The sequence below is a fragment of the Triticum dicoccoides genome, chromosome 2B (assembly GCF_002162155.2).
Source record: "Triticum dicoccoides isolate Atlit2015 ecotype Zavitan chromosome 2B, WEW_v2.0, whole genome shotgun sequence".
NCBI classification, from domain to species: Eukaryota; Viridiplantae; Streptophyta; class Magnoliopsida; order Poales; family Poaceae; genus Triticum; species Triticum dicoccoides.
In genome coordinates, this window is record NC_041383.1 from 294,419,266 (window position 1) to 294,430,520 (window position 11,255).

Below are 11,255 nucleotides of genomic sequence, written 5' to 3' on the forward strand. Positions count from 1 at the left end.
CCCCCACCTCTCCTGGTTACGTGAGATGGGGTGGGAGGGGCGCTCAGCCCCTTAGTGGGCTGATGTGCCCTCTCCCCTTGGCCCATAAGGCCCCCCAATGCTTGCCGGGGCCTTCGAAACCCCTTTCAGACACGCTGGTCATCATCTGGTACCCCCGAAACAATTCCGGACTCCAATACCCTTCGTACAATATACCGATCTTCACCTCCGGACCATTGTGGAGCTCCTCGTCATGTCCGGGATCTCATCCGGGACTCCGAACAACCTTCGGTAACCACATATTATTTCCCATAACAACTCTAGCGTCACCGAACCTTAAGTGTGTAGATCCTACGGGTTCGGGGACCATGCAGACATGACCGAGACGTTCTCCGTTCAATAACCAACAACGGGATCTGGATACCCATGTTGGCTCCCACATGTTCCACGATGATCTCATCGGATGAACCACGATGTCAAGGATCCAAGCAATCCCGTATGCAATTCCCTTTGTCAATCAGTATGTTACTTGCCCGAGATTCGATCGTCGGTATCCCAATACCTCGTTCAATCTCGTTACCGGCAAGTCACTTTACTCGTTCCATAATGCATGATCCCGTGACTAACTACTTAGTCACATTGAGCTCATTATGATGATGCATTACCGAGTGGGCCCAGAGATACCTCTCCATCATACGGAGTGACAAATACCAGTCTCGATTCGTGCCAACCCAACAGACACTTTCGGAGATACCCGTAGTGCACCTTTATAGCCGCCCAGTTACGTTGTGACGTTTGGTACACCCAAAGCACTCCTACGGTATCAGGGAGTTACACAATCTCATGATCTAAGGAAATGATACTTGATATTAGAAAAGCTTTAGCAAACAAACTACCGATCTTGTGCTATGCTTACGATTGGGTCTCGTCCATCACATCATTCTCCTATTGATGTGATCCCGTTATCAATGACATCCAATGTCCATGGTCAGGAAACCATGACCATCTGTTGATCAACGAGCTAGTCAACTAGAGGCTCACTAGGGACATGTTGTGGTCTATGTATTCACACACATGTATTACGGTTTCCAGTTAATACAATTATAGCATGAACAATAGACAATTATCATGAACAAGTAAATACAATAATAACCATTTTATTATTGCCTCTAGGGAATATTTCCAACAATTCCAACATCTCCTTTGGCACGCATAAGGTTTGTAAGATCAAATAGACAATCACCAAACATAGGATCATTTGAATTCGTCTTACTCAAGGCAATAGACTAATGGAGAATTTCATCTAGATTTTCCAAGGAATAATTTGGAAAACGTTCCTCAAGAAATTTCCATATGGTGTAGGCACACTTAAGAGTAGGCAAGCAAGCTATCAAATATCTAGGCAAACCTCTAGTGATAAGATCAACAGTTCTAAGATTGCGGATCATGTCAATTGACTCATCAAGGGTAGGACGCATAGGATCAACATGAGGTGCACAAGGGCTAGCAATGTACTTGTTCAAATGATATTCATTGAAAATCACAAGCATCTCATTTTTCCACTTATAAAAGTACTCTCCATCAAGTATAGGCACTCTATGTCTAAGACTCCCCAAAGTAGACTCACCCATCTTCCTCCAATGGTGTTTAAACAAAAGAAATGGAGACCAAAGCTTTGATACCAATTGAAAGGATCAAGACGAGGTGTCTAGAGGGGGGGTGTTTAGACACTAAGTGAGAAAAGTTGCAGTTTTTAATTTCTTTAAGTTGAAGTGGAGTTCTGGTACAAGTTTAGCATTCACAATACATAACAAGCAAGCATGCAAAGAGTATATGAGCAGCGGAAAGTAAAGCATGCAACTTGCAAGAATGTAAAGGGATGGGATTGGAGTGTGCAAACGCAATTGGAGACACGGATGTTTTTGTCATGGTTCTGATATGTGGTGCTATCATACATCCACATTGATGGAGACTTCAACCCACGAAGGGTAACGGATGCGCGAGTCCACGGCGGGCTCCACCCACGAAGGGTCCACGAAGAAGCAACCTTGTCTATCCCACCATGGTTGTCGCCCATGAAGGACTTGCCTCACTAGGTTAGATCTTCACGAAGTAGGCGATCTCCTTGCCCTTACAAACTCCTTGGTTCAACTCCACAATCTTGTCGGAGGCTCCCAAGTGACACCTATCCAATCTAGGAGACACCACTCTCCAAGAAGTAACAAATGGTGTGTTGATGATGAACTCCTTGCTCTTGTGCTTCAAATGATAGTCTCCCCAACACTCAACTCTCTCTCACAGGATTTGGATTTGGTGGAAAGAAGATTTGAGTGGAAAGCAACTTGGGGAAGGCTAGAGATCAAGATTCATATGATAGGAATGGAAAATCTTAACCTCAACACAAGTGTAGGTGGTTCTCTCTCAGAAAATGTATGTTGGAAGTGTAGGCATGTTCTTATGGCTCTCTCCACGAATGAAGAGTGGGTGGAGGGGTATATATAGCCTCCACACAAAATCTAACCGTTACACACAACTTACCAATCTCGATGGGACCGACTCGTCAAACTCGGTTAGGCCGATTTAGCAAATAATGTGACTGTTAGGATTTTCGGTGGGACCGACATGTCAACTCGGTGGGACCGATATGGTTAGGGTTAGGGCATAACATAATCTTGGTGAGACCGATTAAACAAACTCGATGGGACCGATTTTGGTAATGGATACATACATAGAGATTACAATCCCATCTCGGTGAGACCGAGATCCCTATCGGTGAGACCAATTTGATTAGGCTTTTGTGGCAGTGGCTATGACACCTGAACTCAGTGGCGCCGGATAGAACGAATCGGTGGGGCCGAGTTGGACTTTTGGTCTGGGTCATATGTGGATGTGAGAAAGTAGTTGAGGGCTTTGGAGCATATCAGTAAGCACTTTGAGTAAGCAAGCCATTAAGCAACACCTCATCCCCTCTTGATAGTATTGGCTTTTCCTATAGACTCAATGTGATCTTGGATCACTAAAATAGAAAGTGTATAGTCTTGTGCTTTGAGCTTGAGCTAACCCTTTGTCCTTAGTGTCTTGAAGGGGTTCCACATCCTCTAGTCCATGCCACTCCATTGTTGAACTTATCTAAAACATACTAGGTAAAGGTATTAGTCCAACAAGAGATATGTTGACATAAATTACCAAAATCACCCAGGGAGCACTTGTGCTTTCAGTTTTCTCCAACTTACTGGGCTTCAAATCTTTCAAGACGAGGAGAGATGTACTCCGGCCTAGCCAGAATATGGGTAGTAAATCTTAAAATCTATATGAAATGGGCTACAAATTCCAAAAAATATATATAGGAAATGGGCAATTAGTTTCTTTTTTGTTTTTGTTTTGCACTGACATTTTATATTTCATTAGATTTTAACATAACATAGTATTAATTTATTTATAAATTAGTTTTAATATGGCTCCTAATTTTATGATTAAAAATATTTTGTACCCCAGAAAAATATGGATTTTTTTTAAAATTTCAAATATTTTTTATTTCAAAATTTAACCTTGGTAGTGACCAGAAAATGGGCAACAACCTAAAAATGGAAAATGGGTTGCAATAAATTCCATATGAATTAGCAAATGGGGTATGAATTATAAAAATAATTGCAAATGGGTTATACACGCCACAGATTTCGAGGCTCACTTGTTTACGCAAGGCTTTGTCAAGTTATAGTCAACACACAATTCTAGCAGCAGTGACTGTTGGATGTCCATCCAACGGACGACGTGCTTCTTTAATCTATGATCTTCCTGCTCCAGCCGCCTAAACCAGCGCCGGTGGGAATGCCTGCTCCCTCCTCCCATGGCTGGCTATGATGTCGCGTAGGCTTCACCAGACCACCCTACTCCCTCTGCTGGCTTGGCCATCCCTCTACCCACCCGCACATCCTGTTATTCTCCGGCGATGGTAGCCTCACACCACAGCCGAACCAGTCAACTGTCATACTCCCTTCAGCGTGGGCATCCACTTCTATGTCTTTGCCAGCTCCGGGTCATTTCATTCCTAGCCCTCGTTGTCATCCACCCAGTTGGTGCTCTAGGAGCGGCGTGCTCAACGTGGTCAACATTCAACAAACAACGGCCATCGGAATAGGGATGTATGTGGAGAGGCTGACAGTAGGGACCCCCATGGTCCATGGCCGCACGCAAGCATTTGCCTCCTTATCACGCGAAAAAAATGATTCCATCCCCTGACATCTGGGGCCCACCAGCTATATCTTCACACAGAAGGAATTTTCTCCTTATTACGTGAAAAACAAAATCATTCCTCCCGATGACAACTGGGACTCTCCGGATTCAGAGGCTGGCCTGTGGGCCTACTAAGATGACACGTACGCAGGGCTTTGTCAACTTAGTCAACAAACAATTCTAGCAGCAGTGACCGCTGGATATCAATCGAACGACCTTGCTGCTTCTTCAATCTCCGATCTTCTTTCAGCAGCCACCCAAACCAGCATCGGTGGGACCGCCTGCTCTTGCCCCCGTGGCCGGCTATGCTACCGTGCGGGCCTCACCGTCCCACCCTACTCCCACCACTGTCCAGGCCTTCCCTCCACTCACAAACACATGCTGTTATTCTTCGGTGATGACAAACGAACCAGTAAACTCGCATACTCCCCTCCGCGTGGGAAACAACTATCGAGTCTTCACCGGCACCGTGTCGTTCCCTTCCTAGGCCTCGTCGTCATCCACCGTATCGGTGCTCTCAACGCGGCATGGTCAACGTGGTCAACGAACAACATCCATCGGAAGAGGATTGTACATGGAGAGGCTGATAGCTGAGCGCACGGCCGCATGCAAGGAAGTGCCTCCTTATTACGCGCAAAATGATGATTCCTCCACCTGACAATGGGGACCCACTGGAAGGGCCTTTGTATTTCACGGAAAAACATTCCTCCCACTAACAGCTCAGGCCCACCAGCTATATCTTCACACGCAAGGAAGTGCCTCCTTATTACACAAAAAAAATGAATACTCCCCCTGCTAGCGAGGAGCCACCATATTTGGAGGATGACCTGTGGGCCTAGTAAGTTGACGTGGATGCATGGCTTTGTCAACTTAGTCAATATAAATGATTCTAGCTGTAGTGACCGTACGATGTCCATCCAACAGTTGTCGTGCTTCTTCAGCCTATGGTCTTCTTGCTCTAGCCACCCAAACCAGTGCCGGCCGTGCCACCTCCTGCCTCCCGTGGCTGGTTGTGCTGTCGCACAGGCCTCACCGCCCCACCCTACTCCCATTGCTGGCATGGCCATCCCTGTACTCACCTAGACCTTCTGTTATTCTCTAGCGACAGCAGCCTCACACTGCAGCCGAACTATTAAACCCTCATACTCCCCTCCGCGTGGGAAACAACTGCCGAGTCTTCCCTGGCTCTAGGTCATTCCCTTCCTAGGTCTCGCCTTTGTCTAACGCCTTGGTGCTCTTGGTGTAGCGTGGTCAACATGGTCAAGGAACGACTTCCATTGGAAGAGGACTATACGTGGAGAGGCTGACATCTGGGTCCATGGCCGCAGCAAGGAAGTGCCTCATTACACGCAAACTAATGATTCCTCCACCTGACAGCAGGGATCCACCAGAAGGGCCTCTGTATTTTGCAAAAAAACATTCCCCCTTGACACCTGGGACCCACTAGCTACATCTTTGCATGGAAGGAAGTGCCTTCTTACCCCCTGACAGCTGGGACCCACCAGGTTGAAGCAAAGGTAGCGTTAGTTGTCTGGCCGCGAACTTGTATGTACATAGTGGTCGATCGGTCACTCTGCAGCGATGTACCGTGGCTGAGTAAGGAGCAGCAAGTGTTGAAGTAGAGGCGCCGGCGTAGCATGTCAGGCAGTCCCGTCTATATCGTGTACACGTAGGTACATCCATGCTACAATAAAGTAAATACATCTACCTACGTGCATATGGGTGGGGTCTCTAACGCGTACAATGATGTCATTCTATTCATCGGCAGACAACCGGCTGGGTCGTAACAGAGGAAATACCGTCGTGTTCATTGGGAGGCAACAGACTAGGTCGAAATACGTCATGTTCATCGGGAGCCAACCGGTTTGGACGGCATAACCAAAACAAGGTCTCACATACCATAGAACGAAGGAAACAACCTTCTGTTAAATCGTGTATGATCAAAACATGGTCCTATTCATCGAGAAGGGTCTGGTGTACCGCAAAACGGAGGAAACAGACTTCTGCTCGAGTGCCTACGGTCGAAATGGCTTCCTGTTGACCGGGAGGGGTACCGCAAAATGAAACAGACTTCTGTTCGAGCGCCCACGGTCGAAACGAGGTCCTATTCATCCATCGTCTACTGCCTCGCTCCATCCTCCACGGGCTACTGTTCATCCGTCGTAGACTTCCTCCAGCCTCCACAAGATAGTATTCATCCACGTGCTACTATTCATCCAGCCTCCACTTCCTATTGCTCATCCAGCCTACATGGGGTCTTGTTCATCCACCCCCTATCTACTAGGGTACGACGGCCTCCTCAGGGTCCTCTTCATCCAGCGGCAACTACCTACTACAAAGGGGTCCTGTTCATCCAACCCCCACCGTGAACCGTTCATCCACAGCCTCGAATCACCACGTATCGACTCGCTCTACGTATCATGCACGCGGTAGCAACGGTCACTGTTCATCGAGAGGCAACCCAACACACCGGCTGGCTGCGTCTCACATGGGGGCTCAATTGTCTTCATTAAGCATCAACATCAATCGATCGCTCGGGTTTAGTTAGCAATAGCAGCCAAGGAATCGCTTGGGTTCAGTCAGCAACGAAGGAATGCCTCGGGTTCAGTAAGGATCGATCGCTATGGTTCAGTAACATAGCTAGTGCAATCCCTCGGGTTCAGTTAGATCCAACGCCTCGTACACACACGTGCCTATGTACGAGAGAAATGTGCAACCATAGTGCATCGCTCGGCCCCGACCGCCCACCATAACTGGGAACTCCCCGAAATTTTTTCCTCGCCCTAGCTTCTACCATGATTCTATGTGTCATGGACGACCCAAAGAATGTTATATAGGTGCGTCTCCGGCCCGCCAAGGACGAAAAGCACAGTTTTTGTCATGGGTCATAGAAGTTGGTGCCCACCACATCTACGATGATACGTGTTTTTGTCACAATTATGTCATAGAAGTGTCATAACCATGACATATTTTTTTTGTTCGGGCCAAAATGTCACGGATGTGTCTTTTTTTGTAGTGGGTTATTTCAAGCGAATTAACGGGATCATAATTATCCATAGATTCCTACATATCATTAATCTCTTCCAAAGCGGCATAGTTTTCATAGTAGTATTAAAGTATGTCAAAAATTTCAAATTTGTAGAGAGTACCATCATACTTCATAAGCACCCTTAAAAGCAACAAATTCTTCAATTTGTTCGATATGATAGTAACTACAAACATCCTTCACATAACAAGATAAGATTTCATTGTCATTAAACTCACATACACAAGGAAGATGTTTCTTAGGGTTCTTAGAGCAACAAGTGAAATCATAAATTTCACATAGATTCCAACCATAGCATTGTAAACTATTTATTTGTCTGCACAAAAGTCTCCCCTTTGAGACAAACGGTGATGCACAAAATGAGCATGCTCATCTAATGATTTTCCCTCAACTAAACTAGTTGGGGTTTCAGCACGAGCACAAATGGTTTGAAGATGATCCAAGTACAAAACTTGAAGTGGATCCGTAGTTATCTTTGCATTTTTTGTATATTTTATGTTTTTGGGCCATGACATGAAGACAATAAAAGCAAGCGAACAAGCAAAAATAAAAATGCAAACGTAATTTATTTATTTTGTAAAAACTTTTTATAAGTGGGGTAGATGAAAATGAGAGGCAAATAGCAAATAAAGTAAATGAAAGGAGGTGAAAGTTTATGTGTAGGTACTTGATAAATGTTGATGACGTTTCCCCGGCAACGGCGCTAGAAATTTTTCCTGTTACTTGTGAGCTGCGTTGGGATTTCCCCGAAGAGGATAGGATGATGCAGTACAGTAGAGATAAGTATTTCCCTTAGTTTTGAAACCAAGGTTATTAATCCAGTAGGAGAACCAAGCAACACTATGTAAACAGCACCTGCACACAAATAACAAATACTTGCAACCCAACACGTAGAGGGGTTGTCAATCCCTCAACGGTTATGAGCAAGATTAAATTTTATAGGTTTTTATAGATAGATAGATCTAACTAAAAAAGAAAAAGAAAATTGCAGCAAGGTATTTTTGGTTTTAATATATCATAGAAAATAGACCCCGGGGCCATAGTTTTCACTAGAGGCTTCTCTCAAGAAAATAGCATATGGTGGGTAAACAAGTTAACATTGGAAAATTGACAAAAAGGCAAATAATTATGATGATATCCAAGGCAATGATCATGTATATAGGCATCACGTCCAAGATTAGTAGACCAACTCCTGCCTACATCTACTACTATTATTCCACACATCGACCGCTATCTAGCATGCATCTAGTGTATTAAGTTTATGGGAAAACGGAGTAATGCTTTAAGAAAGATGGTATGCTGTAGACAAGATAAACTCACGTATGAATAAACCACACCTTTTTACCCTTAATAGGAATTATACATATGTGTCATGTCCCTTTCTGTCACTGGGATTGAGCACCGCAAGATCAAACCCATTACAAAGCACCTCTTCCCGTGGCAAGATAAATCAATCTAGTTGGTCAAACCAAACCAATAAATCGGAGAAAAGATAGAAAGCTATAATAATCATGCATAAAAGATTTTAGAGAAAACCCAAATAATATTCATGGATAGATCTGATCATAACTCACAATTCATCGGATCCCAACAAACACACCGCAAAAAGTCATTACATCAAATAGATCTCCAAGAACACCAAGGAGAACATTGTATTCAAGATCAAAAAGAGATAAGAAGCCATCTAGCTACTAACTACGGACCCGTAGGTCTGTGGTAAAATACTCACGCATCATCAGAGGGGCAGCAAGGATGATGAACAACCCCTCCATGATTGTTTCCCCCTCCAGCAGAGTGCCGGAAAAGGCTACTCGATTGGATCTCGTGGTTCTGGAACTTGAGCTAATGGAAAAAGTATTTCGGGGACTCCCTTCTAGGTTTTGGGATTCTAGAGTATTTATAGAGGCAGAGGTAGGTCAAACGGAGGGTTGTTGGCCCAACTACCCACCAGGGCGCGCCAGAGGCCCCTAGCACGCCCTGGTGCCTAGTGGGACACTCCTCCATCTTCTCATGGCCTCTAGAAGCTTCTAGGGTCTCTTATCACCCAAAAATCTCCAAAACATTTCATGGCATTTGGACTTCGTTTTGTACTGATATTCTGGAAAGTAAAAGATAAGCAGAAAAACAACAACTGGCACTGGGCACTAAGTTAGTAGGTTAGTCCCAAAAAATGATATAAAGGTTCTTGTAAATGTATATAAAACATCCAAGATTGATAATATAATAGCATGGAACAATAAAAAATTATAGATACGTTGGAGATGTACAAGTAATAATAAAGCATACCTACATGTATATGCATATAGTACATAAAAAAAGAAAGGCTTGGTGGTTATTTTGCAGAAAAGCTAATTTTGTCCACATACTACCTAATAGTCAAATTTTAATTTAATTTTGTTGCTAAAATTAAATACATATGGTTTTGGCAACTCCAATTTCAACCTACCCATTGTTAAGTTTCCCAACAAATTTATTGAGTGTGACATCTATCAAGATCATGCAACAACTGTAATGGCATAGTCGCTCAGATTTGTCAATAACCGGGACACGTCTAATCGATTAGTTTTGATACTCTGCGGAGTTTTGCACACTTTACCCATTAGACTCAACCCGAAGATTGAGATGAAGTCTTTAAGAAGTAGTCACCTCCACCCATAGGCAGTTGGTACACCTACTCATATCTACATTTGCTACCTTTGCCTGGGCGAGGATCCCACAACCTAATCAACTAAGCTAAATCCCATTTAGCTAGTGGTTGCACATGGAAGCTACTAGTCATAAAGTTTGTCTGATATTTTTCAACCTGGGCGGCATTCCACTTACATTTAGAAGGTATAAACCATGATGTTCTTGAAACCACCCAACAACACCAATTCCGCCGAGAGGTGAATTATATCCTTAGTTACTACTCAATTATATATATATAATCCTCACATAAGCTCAATGTATACAAGAACCAACCCTGTCTACAAAGTATAGCAAAACTACCACTACCACGATATGCATTGACGAGGAGGTAGCTCAATAGCATAGCATAATATACTAGTATTCCTATACATGCACATATTCATAATGTGATATATACTACATGAATAGAAAAAAATAGGTAAAGGATGATCAACATGTAACATGCCTTGATTCTGGTTCAAAATGTCACACTCCTGAAAAGAGTTGGCATCGCACTCTGAACAATCTACATGCTTCACACAATTCCACAAATCAATCACGAAACTCACATAGAACCAAAATAAAACAAACAGCAAGAAGACATTTTTAAACACAAACAACAGTAGCATATATGCATGTACAAATTAACTAAATTGCACTAGGATCACAATGCAAAAAGAATCATTCAATTCCGCTAAACGGTTTGAAAGTTATGGCCTTCGGAACGTCCAATTTGAATTTGGTCAAACTCAAATTTGAACAGTGCAAACATGTGAAAATTTGGTACTACCATATTCTTCTAGTCATTGTGAGTAAATAGGAAAAATAATCACCTAAATTTAGTATATACATTAAAAGATATAGCTAGTTGAAATTTGGGTGAAAATCTGTGAAAAAACAAAAAAAGAAACTCTGTTTTCAACTGCTATTGCGGTTACTGTAGCACATCGCCACGTTGCATCACGTGATTGGCTGAAAGTGTGATGTGCGTGCATGCTCACCGTAAGCAGGGGAAAGCGACAGCGGTCTCTAGCATGCACAATGGTGCTCCGGCGAAGTCGTTGCGACGGGCCGTCACGGTGTGGGACGGCGGTGCCGATGATGGCTTAAACGGCAACGGGGCATCTTCTATAGGCGATGGCGGTGACATGAACCGCGGCGTGTTCCGGTGCTTCGGCTCGGCTTCGGGTGGCTCTCCTAGTGCTCTGTGGTTCCTCAAAAGGTGTCAAACACACGCGTAAAAAAGAGGGGATTCGAGGGAAACAAGTGGTGTGGCTAGGTGTGCTCTTACGGCGACGCGAACGACCGGCAAAGACGGTAGCAGTTGGGC